Source organism: Leopardus geoffroyi, chromosome D1, assembly GCF_018350155.1.
Source record: "Leopardus geoffroyi isolate Oge1 chromosome D1, O.geoffroyi_Oge1_pat1.0, whole genome shotgun sequence".
NCBI classification, from domain to species: domain Eukaryota; kingdom Metazoa; phylum Chordata; class Mammalia; order Carnivora; family Felidae; genus Leopardus; species Leopardus geoffroyi.
This window is the reverse complement of record NC_059329.1, coordinates 76,080,698-76,105,037: the sequence shown is the minus strand read 5'-3', so window position 1 is coordinate 76,105,037 and position 24,340 is coordinate 76,080,698. Positions and strand designations below refer to the sequence as shown.

The 24,340-nt window shown below is 41.3% G+C and overlaps 1 long non-coding RNA gene across 3 annotated transcripts in view; it reads right to left on the bottom strand.

The window, feature by feature from the left end:
• The window catches only part of LOC123601485, a 40,916-nt gene that overhangs the window by 13,276 nt on the left and 3,300 nt on the right, over positions 1 to 24,340 (bottom strand). The window contains exons 1-3 of one of the 3 annotated variants that reach the window (XR_006714131.1): positions 6,516 to 6,765; positions 5,444 to 5,696; positions 4,417 to 4,618 (exon numbers count right to left, since the gene is read on the bottom strand). This is a non-coding gene — a long non-coding RNA (uncharacterized LOC123601485). Of the gene's footprint in view, positions 1 to 4,416; positions 4,619 to 5,443; positions 5,697 to 6,515; positions 6,766 to 24,340 lie in introns of those variants that run through there. The other 2 variants (XR_006714133.1, XR_006714132.1) reach the window with 2 other exon arrangements.

Sequence of the window (24,340 nt, the reverse complement as noted above, 5' to 3'; positions counted from 1 at the left end):
GCTGCAATAAAGCTGCATAATAAACCATTCCCCGAACTCAACGATTTGTAACAGAGGGCATTTATTTGATCTCTTATGGTTCTGCGGAATGCATGGGGTCTTGCGTGGATTAGGCAAAGAAAGCGTTACTGTTTAGGGCTTAACAGAATGCAAGCAGACCCTGCCAACTTAGTATATATTGTAAATCCTTCCATTGATGACACCCTCCTTTGGGGTCCTCTTCCTCCACTCCTGTTTCAATCAAATTCTACAAATTGATACATTGTCTACTCAGTGCTTGGCCCTACTCTGGATGCTTGAGAAGCAGAATTCAACCTATGGTGGGAGTTTTTGCCACTAATTTACACTAAAGTGTGAATGACTATTGGATCTGTTTTCCTTATAACTAGTAGGACTTATAACCACAGAGAGCACAGATATCCAGGTGAATGAAGGCAGTAGGGCCATTTTGGGCAGACGGGCAGGGCACAAACAGGGTTGCTGAGGGCTGCCTCTGCCTATTTTGCAAAAATCTGTGTCTTATACTTTTTAAAAAACATATTTCCCAGGACCCCTAACACAGAGCTGTATATTCAGTCCATGCTCAGTAAATACTTCATTAATTTTTTCATTTGATGAATATTCATGTACCTGCTATCTCCCAGGCAGCAGGTACTTGTCAACTGATTGATCTGTCTAGCAAAACAACAACTCCAAGAGATCATCAACATTTTCCTTGACTTACTATTTCTGAAAGGCACTGGTACCATAGGTCCAACAGGACAGGTTAGAGAGCCAGGCTCTGTGAACTATAGAGTATCACACAGATAATTAGGGATTTCCATTATTATCAACATCATTATGGAGCAGATTTGAGAGGTTCGAAATATGATCCTTGCTTCAGTTTCCAGAAGTCTAGAGCCTTGTGTTGATGAGGAAGGAACTCCAAAACTATTTTTTGAGCATTTGATCTTTTACTATATTCCCCAGACACTATGTTAGCTGCTGAGGATACAGCAGCGAACAAGATATTTCATTCGGTGTCCTCACGGAATTTACAATCCAGCAGGCTGAGGGCTGAGAGCCATGTGGTGATTATAATTTCCTCCCAGGCCTGTGCTAGGGGTACAAAGATTAAAAAAAATAAAATAAAGGAGAACAACCACAACTCCTCCTTGCTGACAGGCTACTCACAAACACATAAATAAGCAGCTAGAATGACATACTAAAATTATCATCATCCAACATGTACTGGGACAGCTAAAGGCACAGAGGAGGCTGCTGTTATTTCTTTGTTTTTTAATATTATTTGTTTGTTTGAGAGAGAGAGAGAGAGAGACAAAGAGAGAGAGAGGCAGGTAGAGCATGAGCAGGGCAGGGGCAGAGAGACAGAGAGAGAGAGAGAGAGACGGAGATACAGAATCCCAACCCGAGATGCCAGCACAGAGCCTGACGCAGGACTCAAAACCGCAAACCTGTGAGATCATGACCTGAGCCGGTCTGATGCTTAACTGACTGAAGCACCCTGGTGCCCCCACTGCTGTTACTTCTAATTGAAGAGAGGGTGTCAGAAGAAGCTCCAAGGAAACAGTGACATGGGCTGAGCTTTGTCAGAAGCTGAGTTCATCAGACGGATCTGTGAATGTTAAGACTTGATCCTTATGGTTAATGCTGTAGCATTCAAAATATCGAGCTTCAGAAGACACTCATGAAACAGAAACTACTGCAGCAAGGTGGATTTAGGCTTAATTTGGCTCATTTATATGGGCAGTTATTTATTTATTTATTTATTTATTTTTTTATTTATTTTTTAAATTTTTTTTTTTTCAACGTTTATTTATTTTTGGGACAGAGAGAGACAGAGCATGAACGGGGGAGGGGCAGAGAGAGAGGGAGACGCAGAATCAGAAACAGGCTCCAGGCTCTGAGCCATCAGCCCAGAGCCCGATGCGGGGCTCGAACTCACGGACTGCGAGATCGTGACCTGGCTGAAGTCGGACGCTTAACCGACTGCGCCACCCAGGCGTATGGGCAGTTATTTAAAAATTAGTTCTCCCCTGATTTTGTTAAAGTGTCCCCGGTGAGACCTTGTCATCAGTAACATACCACTGTGAGATCAGGGATTTGTTGACAAGTGTGGTTGACAGTCCACTTATTTTCCTTTTTTAACTTTTTCTCTCCTAGACAATGTTTACCAACCTGAACAATGGAAAAGCAGAGAGAATGTGAAGGAGAGGGAAAGGAGAGAGAGAGAGGGAGGGAGGGAGGAGAGGGGGAAGGAGGGAAGGGAGACTAAAGGAAGGAAGGCGGGAGGGAAGGAAGGGAGGGATGGTGGAAAGGAGGGAAAGAAGGAAGGATAGAGATTATTCCAGAGACATGTTGATTTGGAGATTAGAATCCAGTGCAAAAGAGACACTAGTTTTAGGGGCATCTGGGTGGCTGTCTGTTGAGCATCCAACTTCGGCTCAGGTCATGATCTCATGGTTCTTGAGTTCCAGCAGGCTCTGTGCTGTCAGTGGGGAACCACTTCAGATCCTCTGTCCCCCTCACCCACTGGCTCCTTCTCTGTATCTCTCTTTCTAAAATAAATAAGCATTAAAAAAGAGAGAGAGTTTTAAAAAGGAACAGCGTGGCCCAGCACCAAATAAGATGTGAGACAAGAAGGTTAAAAGAGTCAAAAGAGGGGCACCTGGGTGGCTCATTCGGTTAAGCGTCCGACTTCGGCTCAGGTCATGATCTCATGGTCCGTGAGTTGGAGCCCCGCGTCAGGCTTTGTGCTGACAGCTCAGAGCCTGGAGCCTGCTTCAGATTCTGTGCACCCTCTCTCTGACCCTTCTCTGTTCATGCTCTGTCTCTCTCTGTCTCAAAAATAAATAAATGTTAAAAAAAAATTTTTTAAAAAAGTCAAAATAATAACAACCAAATAAGCAGCTGAAAACAACCTGGCAGGAGTAAGTGAGAAAAGAAAGGCGATGGAGCAGTACCAAGTGGAGGTGACCTAATTCCAAAAACAGGCAGAGTAGGCTATTGCTCTACTTACTAGAAAAAAGGGGTAAAAAGCACGTAAAATTTTACCCCTGTGCACAAAATCACCTAAAAATAAAGATTGCTTCAGCAGAGGGAAAGCAGTTAAAAATTGGCTGTTTGCAGAGAGAGAAAATGATCATCTCATATCCGGTGCAAAGTGAGCAGGCTGAAAACGGTCTTCCAAAGCCAGCTGAGCGCTGGAAAGCAGACCAGGGTAGTTTCCCGTCATTCTATTGAGTCTTTGACCCAGAGCTATTTCCCACTTTGATGGTGATTCCTATTTGTCCCCAGCTTGGGTTCCACTAAGAATCCCTTTTCAGCTATTTTGCAAGAGAACAGTTGGAATAGATTCCCAGGGAAGATGATGAGGCCGTCCTATTTCTGATTGCTATGGCTGACTCCTAGAAAGTTCCAACCCTTGAAATGTTTGGATCTCAGGCAGCTGCACATGGCTTGATTTTCAAATAGAGTCCTGGGACCGTCACTTCCCAGGGGATTTTCCCCTTAAGCTGCAAAGCGACAGGCGTCAAATGATACCCATCCTGACATGGGGAGCCCAGGGAGAATTTTTACGTTTCACAGCTGAACCAAACTTCACAATGCGCCAGGGAAGAATTGGTAAAAGGTTGAGCTAGAGCGACAGTCTTCAAATTGGAATACTAATGATGACCTTTAATGAAGCCTGACAGTACAATCTGTTTCTCATTGTTGCTTAAGTGCCAGCTCCCAGGCTCACCCTGGCTTTCAAGGAAGGGACAGACTGGGATAAATGGACCCTGCTGGTGAGCAGGCCTGAGCACAGCTGATCTTTCAGCCGGGATTAAATTAATTAAAGTGATTCTCCCAGCCAAAGAATTAGTCTTTTTATCTGTCATTATTGTATTGTTTATTAATCTCCAATGGAGGCTAATTGGTATCTGAGCTTTTGGGGACGAGGGATCTTGCAGTGATAGGGATGAAATTGTTCTCATTTGGAATGGGGAGAACAGGAAGGGTTGTCTTAGTTCTAGATGTGAAATGAGCTTGTTAATTTAAGACCTTCATCAAAAGACTACAACAGCCCAAGGCAAGAACTGTAAGGCAAAATGAACCTATATGGAAAAAGGTTTAGCTGTGTTGGCTTTGCCCCAGATTAGTAATCAATAGAATAGTAACTAAGAAACCTACTGAAGCCATGGCATTGTGCCAGGGAATTAGAGGGACCCATTCATATGCCGTGGCTCCTTAAATAGGGTGCACTTTAGTTAATGAGATGCCTGAGTCCCAGGCCCCAGAGGAATCTGGAAAAAAAAAAAAACTTGAATACTCTTATAGTTCAAACTCTCAATTTAACAGATAATAAGGAAATTGCAATCAGTAGTGATGAAGTCTACCAAAACTGGGATCTTTCTTAAAGTGGGAAAAACATACCAGGCCAGGCTTGGGACATCCAGATGTCGGCTGGGTTCAAAGGGAATACGGTCCCTCTTTCTTCTCTGCTTTCAGTTCTACTCTCAGGATGAACTTGGAGGGATGACCCCCAGAGGGGATCTTGGGTCTGGTAAGAGCTGGGAGGAGTATATACATCAGGCGTCTTGAGACATCCTCGCCAGGAAAAGAGAGAAACAAAGTTCTGTTTGTATTAGTAAAGGCTTTTTAGTTTGCAAGTGACAGAAATCCAATTGTCTTTTGCCTCGTGGCCACTCCAGGAAGGTATATTCTGGGGGAATTCCTGTTCTGAGGGCTGTACTGCTTTAGCAGTTCTCTCTACTGGTTTCAATTCTGGCATCTAGGGATTGCCAGATCTAGGGATCGATTTCAAGACATTATTTTGCAAGCTTGTGATCTCTCTGGCAACAACAACCCTTCAAATCAGGGTAGGCTGCTAGACTGTGAGTATTCTGTTAGTGGCAGTGGAGTAAGGTCCAAAGCCAGAAATCCTGTTTCTAACCCCTGAATAGAGACACCAGTCTTGTGGTTTGGGTCTCCTACAAAGAATCTTGCCACTCTATTTCCCACCCTGATCACCAGGTGTCATCTTGGTGGCAAGCAAGCAAAATAATATCCTCAGGTAGGAAATAGTGCATGATCTCTTGCCTCCAGGCTACATCCCAATGGATGGCTGTCTACGAGAGCCAGATAGGGAGTACACAGCAGCAGGTGTTTAGGAGCAACAGAGAGGGTCAGGCTTCCCTGTTGCATGGTTATACTGAGGTCCCAATATTATTTTCTCTTCTATATTCTGTCTCCTTCCTCTGTTTGTACTATCCATAGGATTGCTAAAGGATTTAGGTTTTTTTCCAACTCAAGGAGAAACAACCATCCCGCATTGTTGGCCACAGCAGAAAGAGTATCTCAGTAATGCCCCTTTGTTGCTGGTGCTCGCTTGGTATATGTTGGAAACTCACAAGGGCTCAGCCCTGTGGTGGAAACCTCCAACCACACCTATGAAGCTCACCTGGTAAAGGGTGGGGAAAATCCCAGGAGCTTCACACTGCAGGGGCCACTTCCAGTGCTGCTGCTGCCACTGAAGAGCAGGGGTGACCTGCTGGCTCTCATTCGGAGGGGGAGAGTCAAAAGACCTGTGTCTCACAGGACTCCCCTCTCTAAGTCATCTGGTTACAAAGCACGGGCTTTTCTTAAAGCTTTTTCTGTCGGCACCCACTTGTAGTTTTAGGGTATAGGCTGCCCTAGGGCCTGAGACAGAATACCTAGGAGAGGAAAGAGAAGCAGTCTAGGAGGTCCATTGCTGGGTTGTCCCTCAAACAATGGGTTTCCTGACACGGTCCCCTGCGCCATCCCCCTTCTAGAGTCCTCTGATGGTTGCTTCACACATTCTATACAGGGTTTTAGTTGTAGCCAATGGAAGCAGTGGAGTGAAGTATGCGTTTTCCATCCTGATCAAAACTCCTCTGTGTCTTTTTAACGTGTCTCCATTATTCTTTGAACACATCCTTGCTTTCTGATTCAACAAGATACTCTGGACTCATATCTTCCTTGCCCTTGCCCTTGAATCAGTCATTTCTCGAAGGAACTCTGTGGTCCCTTTTAGTAGAGAATGGTATTCAAGAGCCAAGATCTGGGCACTAGATCACTGTGCTTTTGGGTCTTGCTTCTTCGAGGCCCTTTCCTGCTCCAGGTTCTCTCGGTAGTGAAACTTTAAAAGAAGAAGCCACAGAGCCACAGACAATAGTGCTCCCTGCCTATTTAAATTCATCATTAAAGTAAGTAAAATTAAAAGTTCAATACTTGAGTTGCACTAACCACATTTCAAGTGGTCAAGAGCCACATGAGGACAGTGACAACCACAGAGAAAATTACCAAGATGGAACACTTTTATCATTGCTGTGCCGATGTAGTAATTTCAGCCAAAAGGGTCTGCATTATTTATATTGTTTGTGAACATAAAGCATAAAACCTACATCAATGTTTTCATAATATCTAGTTATTAGAGTAAATATACAACATCACCTATAACAGGCATAGCATACAACCCAGGATTTGCTTTAGAGCAAAAGGATGATCAATACCTTCAAACAATCAAGTTGCTTTTGCGGCTAGCAGTTTATTTAGTCAGCATTAGCTCTCAAAGAAGAACAGGGATTATAACTGAGCATCTTCTTAAGAATGCAGTCCAACCACTTTCTTACAGCATACACAAAAATAAACTCGGAATGGATTCAAGACCTATATGTGAGACATTAAACTATAAAGCTCCTAGAAGAAAACATAGGCAGTAATTTCTTTGACTTTGGCCTTAGCAACATTCTTCTAGATATGTCTCAGGCAAGGGTAACAAACACAAAAATAAATTATTGGGATTACATCAAATTAAAGGTTTTGCACAGCAAATATTTATATTTATCATCATTTGTAAATTATATAATTATATGAGATAATGTACATATATAAGCTTAATATAAGACTTATAAGAGCTTAATATAAGATTTGGCACAAACAGTAAGTCCCTGTTACATTTTAGCCTTTGATTCCTTTTTTTTTTTTTTAAATGGAAGTTTAGTTTCTGAGTGCAAGTATATTTCTCTTTCTCCTTCTCTTATGCTGATGAATAGTAATTCCACAACTATATGGAGCCCTTTTTGTAAGCTCTCTGCATATATTATCTCATTTAAGCCTCAAATAACTCAGGGAGGTAAGTACCATTAGATTAAATAACTTGCCTGGATCACATAGTTTACAAGTAGTTGAGGACAGATTTTGTGCATGTAGTCTGTCTCTAGAGCCAGGACTCCTAATCCCCGTGTGAGAAATTCCAAAACGAGTTGCAAAATACTTTCACACCAATTTATTATGTGAAAAGGTGCAGAAAATACTGATCCCTAACTATAAAATCTTGTACCTCATAAGACACACCTAGCACTCCAATACCTAGCGAAAAGACAGGTTGGGGACACAGACTCAGAAACAATGTTGATGATCAATCGTGACAAAAATGATAGTACACACATACAGTACTTATTTTGTATCAGATACTGTCCCTAGCACTTTATGTATTCTAACTCATTCAATTCACTTCAAGGTAAGTACTATTATTATACCCATTTTTCAGAAGAGGAAATGAAGCAGAGCGGTTTAGTGACTTACTCAACACTACGTACAACCAGTAAGTTTGGAATCTGGGATTTGAGCTCAGGTAGTCTGACTCAGAGTCCACGCTCCTACCCCCCATATCATATCGTCCCAAATGTTGCTATTATATGGCTGGTGATGTCTGTTATTAGAGAAACCATCCAGCCATGCCTACCACTACCATGACAAACTTAAAAATTACTAAAAATTGAGGCTACAAAGTCTTTAGCCTTATCTGAAGAGAAGCATATAAATAGAAAAATTTAAAGAGTAAATCCAGCTGCTGTGGGTATTCTATTCCCATAGGCTACTGGAATTCTTATTCTCCACCACCCCTCTCCCACATTCGCTTATTATTTCTTTATCATTCACATAAACACACACACACACACACACACACACACACACACACACACACACAGTTCCTTCAGAAAAACTCAACCATTATGTTTGTCTTTCTGAATTATTCTGACTCTTCGCACTTGAGACTTGTAGCTCCTTGAGTTGCAATATGCCTGAAACAAAAGAGGAGATCAGTTGAAACACATGAGTGGATTTTCTTAGAAAATTGCATGCTTCCATCACAGGGCTGATGTGAGGATCAAAGTGAGAATGTGCGTGATCTCGCTTTGAAAATTCTGAAGGCCTTCAGAAATGTAAGGGATCGTTATTGTCACCACCCTAAAAACAAAACCCCAAGCTCTCTTCCCAAAACAATTCCCCCAAACGCAATAATCAATGGGACGGCAGAGTTGTGGTTCACAGTCTTTCTTTATATTGTGTTGGACTTGAGGGTTTTGGTGGGTTTTTTCATAGCCTTTAATATTTGTTTCCCTGGGGCTGCACAAGGCTTACACAAGCTCTTGGAGACTGTGCAGTAAGATTCATTTATGAATTGGCCAACAGATGACACATTTTTTTTCAAGGAAATTTGCATTTGTCATTGCAATAATTGAATTCACTGCTCAACACATGAATAAATTCCTCAAAGAAGTCTTTGTGTTGTGCTTGGGATTAAGAGTACTTCTTTCTGTCAAAGCAAGGCAAATTCTGCCTGAAATGAGTTTCTTTTTGCAGCACAAAAAAAAGTCACTTGGTGAAAGGATGTTAAGACAACCCTTTGCATATGATGACCTCCGTTGAACTAACTTGCCCTATGGCCTGAGTAAAGTCAGAACATTTCCCTTGCCCTTAGTTTTCCTAACCACAGAATGGGAGAGTGGCCTAGGATTTTGTGATTTCTTCAGACTCTAATATTTTATCATTCTATGATTCTTCTCTTCCGAGGTGCCCCCAAAATTAAATGCAGCGCGCCTAGTCCTAACAATAGAAAAACCTTAATGCTCCAGGAGTAAATGTGAGACTTATTTCATCCTACCTGCATTATAATCAAAAATCTGTACCTCTAACTTCATAGTTAACAAGGTGTTTTCACATATATTATTTCATTTGATCCCTACCATAAATCTTTGAAGTAGCAATTTTTATTCCATTTTACAGATGATGAAATTGAAACTCAGAGGGAGTTGTTAAAAGTCTCTTCAAAAATTCCACACTTAATAAATGGTGAGCCCAGGACTCAAAAAGTAGGTCTGGAGGAGTATAATTTCACCTACTACTCCATGATGCCTGACAACTTATTATAGGAGGAGATTTTTATTCCCTCCTTATGGATTGCAGATGTTGGTATTGAAAATTAGGCCGGTGACGCATATATTCTTGCATGAAAAGATGATAAGAAACTGGCTGAGCAAGAAAGTTTAAATCTTATTGAGCCTATTTCATAAGCATTGTAAAGGCAAAAATCCCACAAAAAACCTAAATGCTGTATCTCAACATTCACTCACTTATTCATTCATCCATGAGTTCAGCACGTATTTGTCAAGCATTTAACTATTGCTGGGCTTGGTGTTAGGAGACATAGCATTATTCAAGCCAAAGTTCCTACTCTTCCAAAATGCATACATAACAGGAAAAACAGACACATAGGAATTGTTATGATTCTTCCGCTAGGAAATATTTAGGGTGCCGTAGGAGCATAGAGAACAAGCACGTGACTGTCTGGAGCCTTCACAAAGGACTTAATGTTCAAACTGAGAACTGGAGGAAGAACAGACCACTGCTAACATAAAACAAGAGGGAGATGTTCTACATAGAAAGAACAGCATGTGCAAAGGCAACCCTTGCTTTTACTTTAAAAAAATTTTTTTAAGTTTATTTTTGAGACAGAGAGAGAGAGAGAGAGAGACAGAGCATGAGTGGGGGAGGGGCAGAGAGAGAGGGAGACACAGAATCTGAAGCAGGCTCCAGGCTCTGAGCTGTCAGCGCAGTGCCTGACACAGGGCTCGAACCCACAAGCTATGAGATCATGACCTGAGCCGAAGTCAGACACTTAACCGACTGAACTACCCAGGCACCCCTCCTTGCTTTTACTTTTTAAAAGTTACCCCCTCTTTCAAAAACAATGTTAAGATTGGTAAGCACAAAAATGATATGAGTATGTTGGGCCAAATGAAATGATATAAAGGTCTATAAAAAATAAGTTAATATTCTCTCTCCAATCCTCATGCCATTTCTACCAAACCAATATGAATTGCTCTTGTGTAGAATACTCTACCTCCTTCCTGTTGTTCTGCTTTGTGTAGTTAATTTGTTTTAAAATGCTTAAAACCAGACAATGTGACATTAACGTGTATTAGTTGGTTTAAGTCACAAGCCAAGAAAAGTCTGTTGCTTTAATTCAGATGTGGCTCCTATAAACTGCATCAGTAATCCTCATCTTTGACAATGCAAAGACATTTTGCTGATTAGTATAGTGGATGTTAGAAATTTCACAGGTGAAATTTGTAGCTTGTTTGCATGATAGATGTTTAAAATGGGTTTCCATTGGTGAAATTGGTGGTATTCAATGACTTATCTCAACTCTTTTAAGAGCCACTCCACTTCCATGCATGGATAAGGTTTAAAAGTCTAGCAAAGTCTGTATAGCCTGCTCCTTTACAGATGGTGTCTAAGACTTGATCCTAAAGGGTCCTGGTCCAGTTTGGGAGGATTTCTGATGGCCTGATATAGACCATAAAGGGAGCAGAATCCTGCTCCTGCCATATTGTCACATTGGGCTCAAGGGAACCTGTCCTGCAGGATGTTAAGTATAACAACTGAAGGATCGAGCTCGACTTAATTGAGCTTCCAGAACTGGTGATGTGAAATGAACTGTGTGTGCTTGCTGGCTATGAATGGGATTGAGTCTGAGACTCGCTAACTAAACCTACCTAAAACTTTTAAGGTTAATATTATTTACCAATATGACCCTAAAAGTGGTGCATAACTAAATTGGCTTAGACAAGTTGATAGTATATACAGATACACACCCCCCCCACACACACACTCGTAAAATTTTATAAAGTAAAAACGTACCATATCAGATTCACTTCTCTTTTTTTCATTTAATAAATACATCGTGGTTCATCTGGGTTGAGAGATAAAGATATCATGTAATTTGTTTAGAAACTGAAAATATTCTATAGATATTCTAAAAATATTTATTTTACCATTTGCTAGATACCACTATTAATGAATACTTTCCAGTTTTGTTTTATTTTTATTTCTATGATTATAAGCATTGCTATAGTAAGCACTCTTGAACTCAGAACCTTATTTTTAATGTTTTTATTTTTACGGAATATATTTTTTAAATAAGATTGCTAGAGCTAATGGAAATTTCATATATTAAAATGAAGTATATTTTAATATATATTGCCAGATTACTTTCCAAAAAGGTTGTAGTAATAGATTACCCACATCCCATTAATTTATGGGAGTAACAGTTTTCTAGCATCCTCTCCAATTCACAACGATATTGCTCTTTTTATGTTTTGCCAGTTTGATGGGTCAAAATGATACTTCATTATTACTGTATTTGGTATCTCCCTGAGTGCTGAGGTTAAGTGTTTTTTTCTTGTGTTTTGGGACTTTTGGATTTCCTCTTATGTGAATTTCCTGTTTATACTATTTGCCCAATTCTAAGGTTTGCTTTTAAGATTTATGGGAGCACATAGTATAGTAGAAATATTAAGCTTTGTTTGCCATGTATTTCATATTTTTTCCCCGGCTACCACTGCTTTTTAAATTTTGTCATGGTATATCTGTCACATAAAAAACATCTCTCTTTTGTTATAGCTTCTGGGTTTCCTGTGAATAGGAACATTTCCAACCAAACAGGTTTCTACAAATATTTTTCTAAAATTATAATTTTATTTTAGGGGACCCTGGGTGGGTTTGTCAGTTAAGCATCCAGCTTTGGCTTAGGTCATGATCTCACGGTTCATGAGTTCGATCCCCGTGTCAGGCTCTGTGCTGACAGCTCAGAGCCTGGAGCCTGCTTTGGATTCTGGGTCTCCCTCTCCCTCTGCCCCTTCTGTGCTTGTGCTCTGCCTCTCAAAAACAAATAAACGTTAAAAAATTTTTTTTAAATAAAAACAAAATTGTAATTTTATTTTAAAACATTGAAATATTTAATCCACCTATAATTTTTATATAAGGTGTGAGTTAAGGGGGTCTTTTTCTTCTAGGAAGGTAGTCAATACCATTTATAAAATGAAACATTTATTTTTCCTAAAATAGAATGCCATGTCTCATATCTTAAGTTCTCAATGCATTAGATCTTTTTTGAGATTTTTTATTTGGCTCCAATGCTTTATTTTCCTTTTATTTTTCTATGCTCTTGCCAGTCCTATACTGTGAGAGCAGCAGACTTATGGTAAGTCCTACTTTCCTTGGCTGGTTGTTATTAAGTAAGAAAAATGAATTAATCAAGTGAAACAGCAAATTATTTAAATCTTAAAAGTGTATTATTCAAATGAAAAAAGGAAATGGAAACAGGCAAGTCAGTTTTACCTAACTGAGTGACTTTGGAAATTTCCACTGCTTCTCTCACTGTTAGTTTGCTCGTCTGAAAACTTGGCATTTAGAATCGTCACCTACCCCACAGGTTTGCTGTAAGTAGCTAAGGAAGCTAGACATAGAAAATAATTTTGAATTCCAAATGGTGTCACAAATGTCAATTATAGTTATTAATATATGTTGAAATACGTGGGATACCTCTTTATGGACTATGTTTGGATCTGTAAGCATGATGCCATTTTACCAAGTGTCATGAGCCTGCTCTCATTTCTCATTGTCAGAATAGAGGAATGGTCTACAAGGCATTAGAATCACATGTGCTGTCAAAGCCCTGGCCAACTAATTGGAAAGAACTACAGAAAACAAATGCCGATGATGAACAATGCCGGGTGGAAAAGCTGCCTCCCCAAATCCCGAGGTTAAATAGACTTAAGAATCCCATGTTGTGGCCTTGCCTGGGGAGGATTCTAAGAGGATCATTCCCCCATGGCAGCCTGGGTAAAGGGTGAAAGGTTAACAGGCCAATCCCAGGACAAGGTGTCGGCCCAAATTAGGTGTTTAGAACATTTGCTGAAGGACTTAACTCTGCTGAGTTCTTTATTTCCAACAGAAAAAGTATTTAGCGAACAACAACAAAAAAAAGACTTTTGTAAGGAAGAATTCAAGAAATCTAGTTGGGTCCTCTCTTCTCCAAGGGAACCAAAAACGTTAAAAATTTCACCCCTATTTCAAGGAGACAATTAAACATAAAAAATGATAAAGCTTGTTTTGTGTTCTGAGTTCTCAGCATCAATTGGCACAATTCCCTGTTGAACAACTTTCACTTGGAATTACTCTCCCACCGAGGCCAAGCAGAACTTCCAAGAAGTACCTAAATTGCCTGGTACTCTGGCATCTAAATAATTCCAATATCTTTTCTACATTTTAGGACTATGAATTCTCCAGTGAAATCCAGGCTTGGGGAAAGGGCAGGAAGAAGGAGCCCATTTTAGAGCTGGAGGAAAGAAAAGTGTAATTGGACACCTGCCCCCACCCCCTAACCCCACGCACTCCAAAGGCCAGAAAAATTTTCTTCAGTCATCCTGCAAAGTACTTAAGCACTGACTTTGGCTATGTTGTTATCCAAAGATGGAATTCTAGAGCAATGAGATCATGTGCCTGGAAAATGACATTTTTGAAGGGAGAAAAAAGCATTTCTTCAGGCATTTGTACAACATACTCTGAAAAGGTACCTGGTCAATTTCATCTAGCACCAGAATTCTCATATCACCTCCCTGAGTTCTGAAGGTGTTGGCATAGATAGAACACACAGAATCACATTAGTGAATCCATAGGAAACTGACACCAATCAAATAAGAGTTTTCCTTGATTTTGCAATGACAGGGCAGAACATTTTAAAAACCAAAGTTTTTGTACATGACACTAACTCCAAACTCTATCAAGTACAAAATTTAGAGAATTTAGTGTATGGATCCAGACAAAAGGTAAAAGGGGGAGGGGCAATGGCGGTGGCAAATACTCAGTTTACAGAAGGAACGGCAAATAGAATTCTTTCAGACTGCAAGGTGCCTTAATGGATTTATATATGATATACAGGAAACAAAAAGGTGAGTCATGTACCTTCTGTGTAAGCTAAAATAAAATGCCTCAAAGGTAAACAACAAGCCTGAAACCCCAACCCTTAGCAACATGAAATTCTTCTCATCTCTGACCTCTTGTAACCAAGTGCACATTTTCAAAAGATGGCTGATGGAGATCGAGGTGCTATTTGTAGAAGATGGAACAAAGCTATCTCTCCTGGAGAGCCATCCCAGATGATCTCACACATTCCTAGCTGCTTCTCCCTGTATCGCTGCCTGTGGGTACCTCCATGGAGCATTTCTGTCTCAGTATCCTGCCTGCGACCCTTCAGGGGGCTTTGGGCTTTGTTTCCCTGTACCTGGTCAAGGGCCCAGGACATACTAGTTTGCAAGTAGAGAACTGAAGGGACACCATTTTAGAAAGGCTTTGTCTCTGCTGTTTTTCTGCTAGACCCCACTTACTCATGTTCCATATCTTGCCTCTGAATAAGCCAAAGAAGCTACGTTCCCAGTTAAGGGGGAAGCAAGAAAGTTAATCATTCTCTGACTTTTGTCCTGAGCCCCAAATACCTGTTAATACCTAAGAAGAGCCAGATCCTAAACATGTTCCAAGATGTTAGCTTCAAGCAAACCTCAGATAACATTGGCATCAATACCCCTACCTTCAGCAATTTGCCTGACACCTTTGATAGGACCCTACCCTAAATTCCCAAAAGAACACCTACCCTGGACCCCTTTCCAATATAAATCCCTAACCCCAAGCAACAATGAGACTTTCTTCTCTCCTTTCCTAGTCTCCCACACGCTCCATCTACTATTCTCTGTCACTCATACTATTCAATAAACTGTTCCCACTTTCTCTGGCTTGCATTTGATTTCTATCCTGTGTGAAGCCAAGGACACCTCTTGGCTGGTCCTGTGGGACCCTCCCCTGGGTTCTCGGACCTGGCTGGCCTGCATCAGTTTAATTAAATTTTGTCAAATAAAGTAAGCAAGGAGGAGGAGGCCCTCATTAGCCCTAAACTCTGAGAAAGGTGGGTGCAGGGGCTGCATTTATCCAACAAGTATTGATTCAATACCTGCGACTTACCAGACACTGTGCTAGGTGCTGGGATAAAGACAAGTAAAACTACCTTCAGGCTATAATGGACTAGAAATGGACTAGATTATAGCGAAGCCAACATGAGTTACAGCATTGGAAATGATGAAGCAACATGGAGAAAATACAACGCAAAGAGGAAGGGGATGTCCCGCCAGAGAAAGGAGGTTTGAATCCTTCCTCAATGTCATTCACGAGCTGGTTAACTTGATAACCAATTCGTATTAGTCGAACCTCTAATTATGTCATGTAACCTCTGTGTCAAAGTCTGAATAATACTCACTTTGTTAAGTACCTGTAAGAATCAACAAGATAAAGCATGTTATAACACCTAGCAATCTCTGGCATGGAGCAGGCATTCGGGTGTGTCCATTTTCTCTTTGCCTTACTGAAAAGTAAGGGTAGGATGTAAAATTATTTCCAGCCTATGATGACAACTGCATAATAATTATGTATGTGTGGGGGCCAACACTGAGAGAGACCATGAAAAAAATAATAAAAACTGTGTGGAGGGGGATTAGAGGTAATTCGTCTTTCTTTCCTCCCCCCCTTGACCTGAGGCTTTTTATTATGTCTCACTGATCCTTGCAAAATAAATAAGAGTTATAATTTTTAAAAGTCCAACATATCGCGGGGCACCTGGGTGGCTCAGTTAGGCGTCCGACTCTTAATTTCGGCTCAGGTCGTGATCTCACGGCTTGTGGGTTCAAGCCCCACACGGGGCTCTGCGCTGACCGTGCAGAGCCTGCTTGGAATTCGCTCTCTCCCCTGTCTCTTTGCCCCTACCACGCTTGCTCTCTCCCTCTCTCTCTCCCTCAAAATAAATAAACTTAAAAAAAAAAAAAAGTCCAACGTATTGTAAGATTGTTCCCAGGAGAGTAAGAGATGCTCCTTATGACAACAGGCAAGTAAATTTACTATTTTCCAGAAAAGATAGTTTGTAGAAAATCAACTCATAACATGTAATGGTCTTTCTTCACTAAGAGAACATCAGAGAACTCTTAAAGAGATCTAAAATCCTCTAAGCCTGATTTTGCCCTTTACACAAGCCCTTCTTTTCTTTCTGTTTGTGCCAAAGATCACTTGCATTTCAAAAACGCTTGGACCAAAGAGAACCCTCACAGAGCCTGGAGAAGTCCCCAGTTTTGTCCAGTAGAGAGAATGTACCCATGAGTGTACCCATCTTCCCCTTGGTTCTCAGGTTCACACATCATAAGGACTAGGAAGATAACATCAACACAGGGGTTGGGGAGTGTAAGACCACAGAGAATGATGGGGCCTGGAACAGGACAGTTGTCAAATTCTAAACTTTCAAACCACAGTGTCAGCTAAAGAAAACTTCTGAAACTGGACTCTCACTCATCAGCCTTTCGCCCGTGGATAAATGTGCTAAGACCCCTGGGGTCAGAGTGATCTTTCTAAGTTGTAGATCAGGTCATGACCCTGCTTAAAGGCTTCCTGTGGCTCCTGGATGCCACAAAATATGTAGGGAGGGGACAAGGCCCCCACCTACTCCTGCAGCTTTACAAGCTGCCTTTGCCCCAGCTTGCTCCCCTCCTGCCACACACACACCTCATGCCCCGTGGTGCTGACTCTCCCGCGGAAGGCCAAGTACATGTCCTCTTGGCTTTGCACTTCTTGTTTGATCTCTCCTTCCCATCACCTTCATCAAGCAAACTCCTACTCCTTGTTTATGACAAAAAGTACTGTTCATTAGACCAATGGTTCTTAAACTTTTGGTCTTGGGACCCCTGGTCACTCTTACAAGTTATTGAGAATGACAAAGGTTTTTGTTGGTAAGGGTTATATATCTCTTGAGACTTGCAGTATGAGAAGTTAAAACTGAAAAGCTTAAAAATATTTATTCACTAAAAGAAACATAATGCATCCGGGGGCCCTGGGTAGCTCAGTTGGTTAACTGTCCGACTTCAGCTCAGGTCATGATCTCACAGTCTGTGAGTTCAAGCCCTACATCAGGTTCTGTGCTGACAGCTCAGAGCCTGGAGCCTGCTTTGGATTCTGGGTCTCCCTCTCTCTCTGTCCTCCCCTGCCTTCTCGCACGTGCACGCTCTCTCTCTCAAAAATAAACATTAAAAAAATAAAAAATAAAATGTTTACTAATGAAAATATAGCAATAATTAATTTTAAAAATGAAGTTTCAGGTTTTTTTTTTTTTTTTTTTTTTTTTTTTTTGGATCCTATAAGTTTGTTCCATGATGGTGATATTTGGTTTGGGCCAGATATCAATGTTACATTAGACCTTTTAGCATTTGATATTTGTCAATCTCTTACTGCTTATTGCTTAACCACATATATTGCTTATCTTTGTTCTTTAACTGAACTTTCTGTAAATGATATTGACTGTACATAGTCTCCTGGGCTTGCTTTTTTTTCATTGAACATTATATTTGAGATTTGTTTTCTTTACTGCATCATATTTTATGCATATGCCTCAATTTCTCCATTCTGTCAGTAGACATTGGTGTTGTTTCTTGTTTTGTGTTTTACTATTATCAGTAAAACTTTTCTGAATATTAAAAAATTTTAAATAAAAGCAAAATACATAGCATTTTTTTTTATGAAAGTAACTATTTTCCAAAACAAAACATGTTTGGTAAAAGAGAGTGGCTTTGTTTCACATTTTTGCAAATCCTGTTAGCATGTGGCTCAGTAGAGGACAGGTGCATTCTCCTATCTGCCTCTGCACTTGGTCTGTTGGGATACATTGTTTTGGTTGCAGTGTATGAAGACTATCTGGCCTCACGGATATGTGGCTGGGGGAAAAAATGAGCATTTTAATAAACATTTTATGTGACTGGGTTTTATTCTTCAACATTATACCTAAAGTAAACAAGCAGTAATTTCTTCTTTCTCTTAAAAAAATTTTTTTAATGTTTATTTATTTTTGAGAGACAGACAGAGAAAGCCAGGGAGGGATGGGGGGGGGGGGAGGGGACAGAGAATCCAAAACAGGCTCCAGGCTCTGAGCTGTCAGCACAGAGTCCGATGCAGGGCCTGAACTCTGGAAGCGCAAGATCATGACCTGAGTTGAAGTCGGGTGCTTAACCGACTGAGCCACCCAGGCGCCCCAACAAGCAGTAATTTCTTAAAGGTTAGAGTTGCAACATGAAATTTGAAACTGTTTTAATGGGATTTTCATACCCCTTGGTCTATCTGGCACTCTGAACGGATTTTTTTTAATCCATGCCTGATTTTATAACATCGCGCACTGATCATTTGGAAAATATCGGTTCACTCAGGCAGATCTTCCAAATGTTGACATATTTCATGATACAACTTTGAAATATCACTTGCGCTAATATCACTACTAATCTCATATAAGTCTTTATATTGGGATGTGTCAAATTCACGATGGGGGGAGACAGCTTTCTAAGGTTTTAATTTTTGCTTGAAATCTCAAATTTTACCATTAGCAACAGATATGGTGAGTTGTAATGACAGACCCATCTCATTCATTTGCAAGAAAATGTCTGTCAAACAACCAGGTCTGAATAAGCATAGCTTGTCACTCTTTCAAGTCAAAATGGCATTTCATGAGAAAGCAGCTAGTTCAGTTCAGAACTTAAACAATCACTCAGTTCTTGCCTTGTAATCATCATGTTTTGGTGTGAGGACATGCTTTATATGCACTCCCTTAGTCGTCACACACAATATTAAGAAGACATGCATTCAAGGGTCAAGGTTTGATAAAATTAATGATTTTTACTGCTTCATCAAGGAAATTCTTAAGAGAGGCTGGAATTTTTTTGTGTTCCTGCAAGCCAGTGGCAGGAGAACACAGAGATTGTAACAACGTTGATCTGGGCTAAGCGTCCAGTCACACCACCATTGTTTCTGCACAACGGGGCAAATGTCAACCTGGGAAACAAAGGCAAATAGCATCTTAGCATAAAGTAAAAATTTTCTGAGACCTCACAGACTCACGCTGAATGACTGTGCTAGACTATAAGTAACCTGGGGGCAAGGCCTGTGTCCAGTGGGGTGCTGGAGCCACCTCGTGGCTCGCGAGAGCTGACTCGTTAACTTTTTGAGAATTCTTTGCAAGACGCCCGACGTCACACTGGCCATTTGGTGTGATCCAGGGTAGGAGCATTTACTCCATAGAAATCAGTGGACTCATGAATCAGGGCCTTTTTTTCCTCTTCTAGAGAGCTGATTGTTAAACATGTCTATGTCCCTATTTCTTTGTGAACCAAAGTAAGTGGTGAATGATGTTGAGTCAGACTCCCTCTCACTGCTCCCCGGCAGTTTCTCAGGCCCTTCCCCCCGTGGGGAAAGAAAAAAGCCTCTACCAGAGGCCACTCTGATGTCGCCGTGTATGCCTAAACACCCAATGGCCGGATTTATTAACTTCATATCTTTAGCAAGGAGTTCATGTGAGACCTACCACAGGCCTAAAGATGGCTCCTGCTGGGCCCCCAGGATGAGGACAAATGTTTAGGCTAAGAGTGCAAGCGCAGCATGAATAGACCTAAATTAGGCCGGGCCTAATAACCCGTTTACTAACACCTGTATTAGTCCTCTATCACTAGGGGTGAACTGCTGTCGGACAAGCCATAATCCCATAAGCTTTCCATTTGCATATCCCTCATTAGCTGATTAAAACCTGAAGAAGGCAGGTTTCTGCAGCTGGTGGGCCCATTCCTTCACACTGTCTGCCTGGGTGGTTTGGGTAATGAAGTCATGTGGGTGGATGTGAGGTTTATATGTATGGAAGGGATTAAGAGTATTAGGATTTGTGTGAGCTGATGTTGCCATATTCTCTCTACTGGAACCCAGTAATTGGATGGGAGGAGAAATGGCAGACCCATTAGTTTTGTCTGTTTACTCAGGAGCAGGGTGCTAGAGATTCAATTTTGCTTTCTTTGGCTCCCTCGCCTTTGTGCAGCGGGCCCGCTTTGTCTCCTCTGGCCCTGAGCACCTCCAAACACCAGCCCTGCTAAGGCGATTCAGCCACAAAGGAGAGACGTCGGTGCCTAGGGGCCCAACGAGGAGAAAACGCAGCCCCGACTCAAGTACTACTTGAAGGCAGTCCCATCCTGCTAGTCCAATCCTGGGATACAGAGCAAGAGATAATTGAAATTTATCAACACTTCTGGGGTCCTTTTTTGATTATTTTATTAGTTCTCCACGTTTGGGATTAACAATCCTCAGAATCAAACGCACCGCAGGCTCCTTACTTGGGAAATGAATGGTTAGACATTTCGGAGTCTTAACAAAGCAATTGTATTTGCCGGGTTTGCATAATTTTAATAGACGAAACATAACACGAAGAAAAAAAATCCATTTCCTGTGCTGTTTGTACAGCTGGAGACAGAGCTCCTTGTGCCTGATGATGTAAGAGATGCGCCATTGTCTCGCCCCTAACCCCGACAATGCGGTCCCACTAATGTCGTTAACAAAACCGGACCAGGCAATTCTGAAAACTTTGAAGCTGAACATTGTCTCCAAAGTGTATGGGGCGCCACAGACGGAACGATGTTTATTCATCAGCAGTGCTGGGGTTTGCGAAGCTGAGAGATAACTGGCACCAGGAAAGAGTGAAGAAGGGGAATGTGGACGGATCAGGCCAGAGTTTGAAGCCAGGGAATACAGAAGGGAAACACGGACGAGGAATTTTATTTTTCCTCCATAAAAATATTGGAGAAGTATAGGAGAATATTTCAACTCACTTCGATTCTCGGTGCGTTGATTTTATATTTTTAGTTTTCTTTATTAAAAGCCACAGCCCCTGCACACACACCCCAAATTCTGATGTGAAATGGACAGTGCAAATACTTTTTATCAATTGTTGAAATATTCCATTTCAATTAGGTTTATGCTTCTGAATGTCTTTACCGAAGGAACACATTAAAATATCCACCAAATGCAAGTCTGAGTGTCTGAGTTTGGTCATTTACGGGGTTTTTAGTGAAATTGGCTAGTGGGATTCAGGGATTCAAATGAGACCCCTATAAGCAACAGACAGAGATTCGGCAAGACCAGTTGTTATAAAAGGCTTCCCGGGGCGCCTGGGTGGCGCAGTCGGTTAAGCGTCCGACTTCAGCCAGGTCACGATCTCGCGGTCCGGGAGTTCAAGCCCCGCGTCGGGCTCTGGGCTGATGGCTCAGAGCCTGGAGCCTGTTTCCGATTCTGTGTCTCCCTCTCTCTCTGCCCCTCCCCCGTTCATGCTCTGTCTCTCTCTGTCCCAAAAATAAATAAACGTTGAAAAAAAAAAATAAAAAAAAAAAAAAATAAAAGGCTTCCCGCTGTAAAGTCAAATCTTTAAAAACAAAATGGAAAACCAAGCTAGCAAGCCAGAAAAACAGATGAATAAAAACACCACATCATAATCATCCTATGGGCACATTGATGTCCAGCCTGCAAAACAAAGATTTCCATTTCTATCTCCCTCTGCCTTTATTATTTTAATTACTTTGTCCACTCCTGGTAAGATTTTAGTAAAAGCGGTTGGATCATCCGTGTTGGATGCTCAATTTAGCTAACATTTTTGAGCCCCCACCCTCTGCTGTGCTTAAATTAGTTAGCAAAGACATTCACTCGACAAATCATGCATAGTTTCAACCACAATTGGGCATTACCAGCATGCATTAAAGGAAATATAGTTAGGAAAGATAGTAAGGAAAAGAGAAGAGGAAAAGTTTTAATCTGGTTCATATGATCCATGATGCCAGAGATTCGTCCAATCTCGAGAACAGAAAGAATGTTAAGGGTCCTCAAATCCAACCGTGCAACCGAGACTCTGAATCCCCTCTTAGCAAAAATTCAATATACCCCCTTCCTTGTCTAGGCATTTGTGACCTACCATGTCCTTACATTTTTGTAATCCTAATCTACAAATTGATCTTCTAGCCAGCCACTTTGCATCCCTCTAAAGCTTGTCTTTGCATAATATATTCCTCATGGGGAAAAAACTTAACATTGTTTGAGTACCTCCTTATACATGCCAAACATACAGTCTCCTGTGGAGTGGGAAAAATTCGTCTCACTTATAAGTAATGACATTGAGGTCAGTGAGGCTAAGCAGCCTACCCAAGGACACACAGCCTCTAAGCAGATCAACCTCCTGTTACATAACAAATCACTCCAAACCTCATGGTTGAAAACAACAGCCATTTTATTACCTCTCACAATTCTGTGGTTTGGCTCGGAGGTTATGCTGCTCTGGGCTGGTGTGGCTGGGGCTAGATGGTCTAAGATGGTCTCACTTACAGGGCTGGTCCTCTCTCCACATCATCCTTAAGGAGGCTAATGCCAATCTGTTCAGATAGTGGCAGCCTTTCAAGACAGTGCGAACAGAAACTACAAGGCGTACTGAGGTCCAGGCTCAGAACTCATTCTGTTGATCGAAGCAAGTCACAAAGTCAGTCCAGGCTCAATGGGTGGGCAAATAAGAGTCTGACCCTTAATGGGAAGATCTATAAAGAATTGTTGATCATTTGCAATTGAACACATGGTCTGTGATCTATGCTTTTAACTCTAGAGCAGACAGTCTTTGTTTAAATCTTGGCTTTGCTAGGTGTTAGCTGTGATGCCTTGGGAAATGTAAGTGACCTCTTGTTGTCTGTCTCCTCATCTGTAAAATGAGGATAATACCAGGACTTTCCTAGAAGGGCAATTATGAGGATTGAGTAGATATATATAAAGCACTTAGAATACTGCCTGGTACAGAGTCTGCACGAGTATTAATAATGATTGTTATTGCTGTTGTTCATAATCCATATGTTGTAGTGCTATCTCAATATGTGCTAAAGTTTAATATGTGCTAAGAGCTGGAGACACAAAACAAAGGGGTTGGTGGGAGAGATTTAATATTCATTTCCCACCTCTTTATGTAGGCTCCGTGTTGGGTGCTTTACAGAGAGGTTTTCATTTGATTCTTAAAAGAATTTGGTAGTTTAGGTGTTATTCTCTCTGGCAACAGATCTCTTTTCTCAAAAAGCTCAGATTCTAGAGTGAGAAATATTACCCAAAAAATGTCATTTGTTTGGTTTCACAAGATACTGCTATGCATTACTAACTCGCTGGAGCTCAATAGCATTTTGTCATCCCTATTAAGCTCTGAAGACACTGGTGTGCTGAGAAGTTAAGCCTTAGAGAAGTCCAAAGCTAGCAGGGAGAAGAGCATGGATTAGGACTGGTGATTCAGGCACTCCGTTATAAGCTTTTCCACAATGTCTCAGTGTCTCACTTACTTAGATAAGTAATTGTCATGTGAGGAAGAAAAAGATGCCCAGAAATTGCTAAGAAAAACTTGGCTAGAAGACAGAGCCAAGTGAAGCATAAGATGGCTGCCATTGGTGCATTCCACACCCTGGCGTAACACTTGCAGTTGTTTGCTGAGATCATGCTTGGATGTGGTGTGCCTACTGAGAAGATCTGACAGCACTAATGGGCCATGGCCTTCTTAGGCCTAGAGTCATGGAGGCCAGTTCATAAAAGGAAATACTTCCATGGCCAGCTTGGACTGTAATCATCTCACAAATGCAAAGCATTAACCAAAGACTAGGATGGTCATGACCGGCACAGCTTGTAAAAGACTGGGGATCTTCCATGAAATCTAGGATTGCTATAGCTCCAAGGCCAGGGCTGACTGGCACATGTGGGCTCCTTTTGCACATTGGAGGGGATCGAGAAATGCCATCAGAAAGAGCAGGGTTGCAGTCAGACAGACCTGGTTTTTGATCCTGGTGGGATGGTCATGCACTGGGCAAGTCCTTCACTTTGTGAATCTTGATTTCCTCTTCAGTAATAAGAGTACCTTTAGATGGCTGATGTGTATGGAGTATGTGAAATCCTGCACATGAAATGCTGAACACTGAGCCAGGTGCATGGTAAACTCTTCTTATGGGTGAAGGATGAATTGATAAAATCAGAGTGAGGAGCCTAGGCAGCACCAAATCCTGCCCTGCAATCTCCCCTCCTTTTGAGGGAGCTAAACACGTGACGAACAAAAGCAGATGGAAATCAAAGTTCCCTTTTTGGCATTAGCTGTTGGCACACCCTTGTTCTGAGTTTCGGAAAAGCTTTGGTGGAGCACATGGTTTCAGCTTGACAACCAGGTAGAACGTTTGCACTCTCCTCCCAAAATTCAACCTGAGAATCATCTACCTTCAAGGGGATTCACAGGAAAAGGAAGTAAAAAAAAATCAGAAAAGAAAAA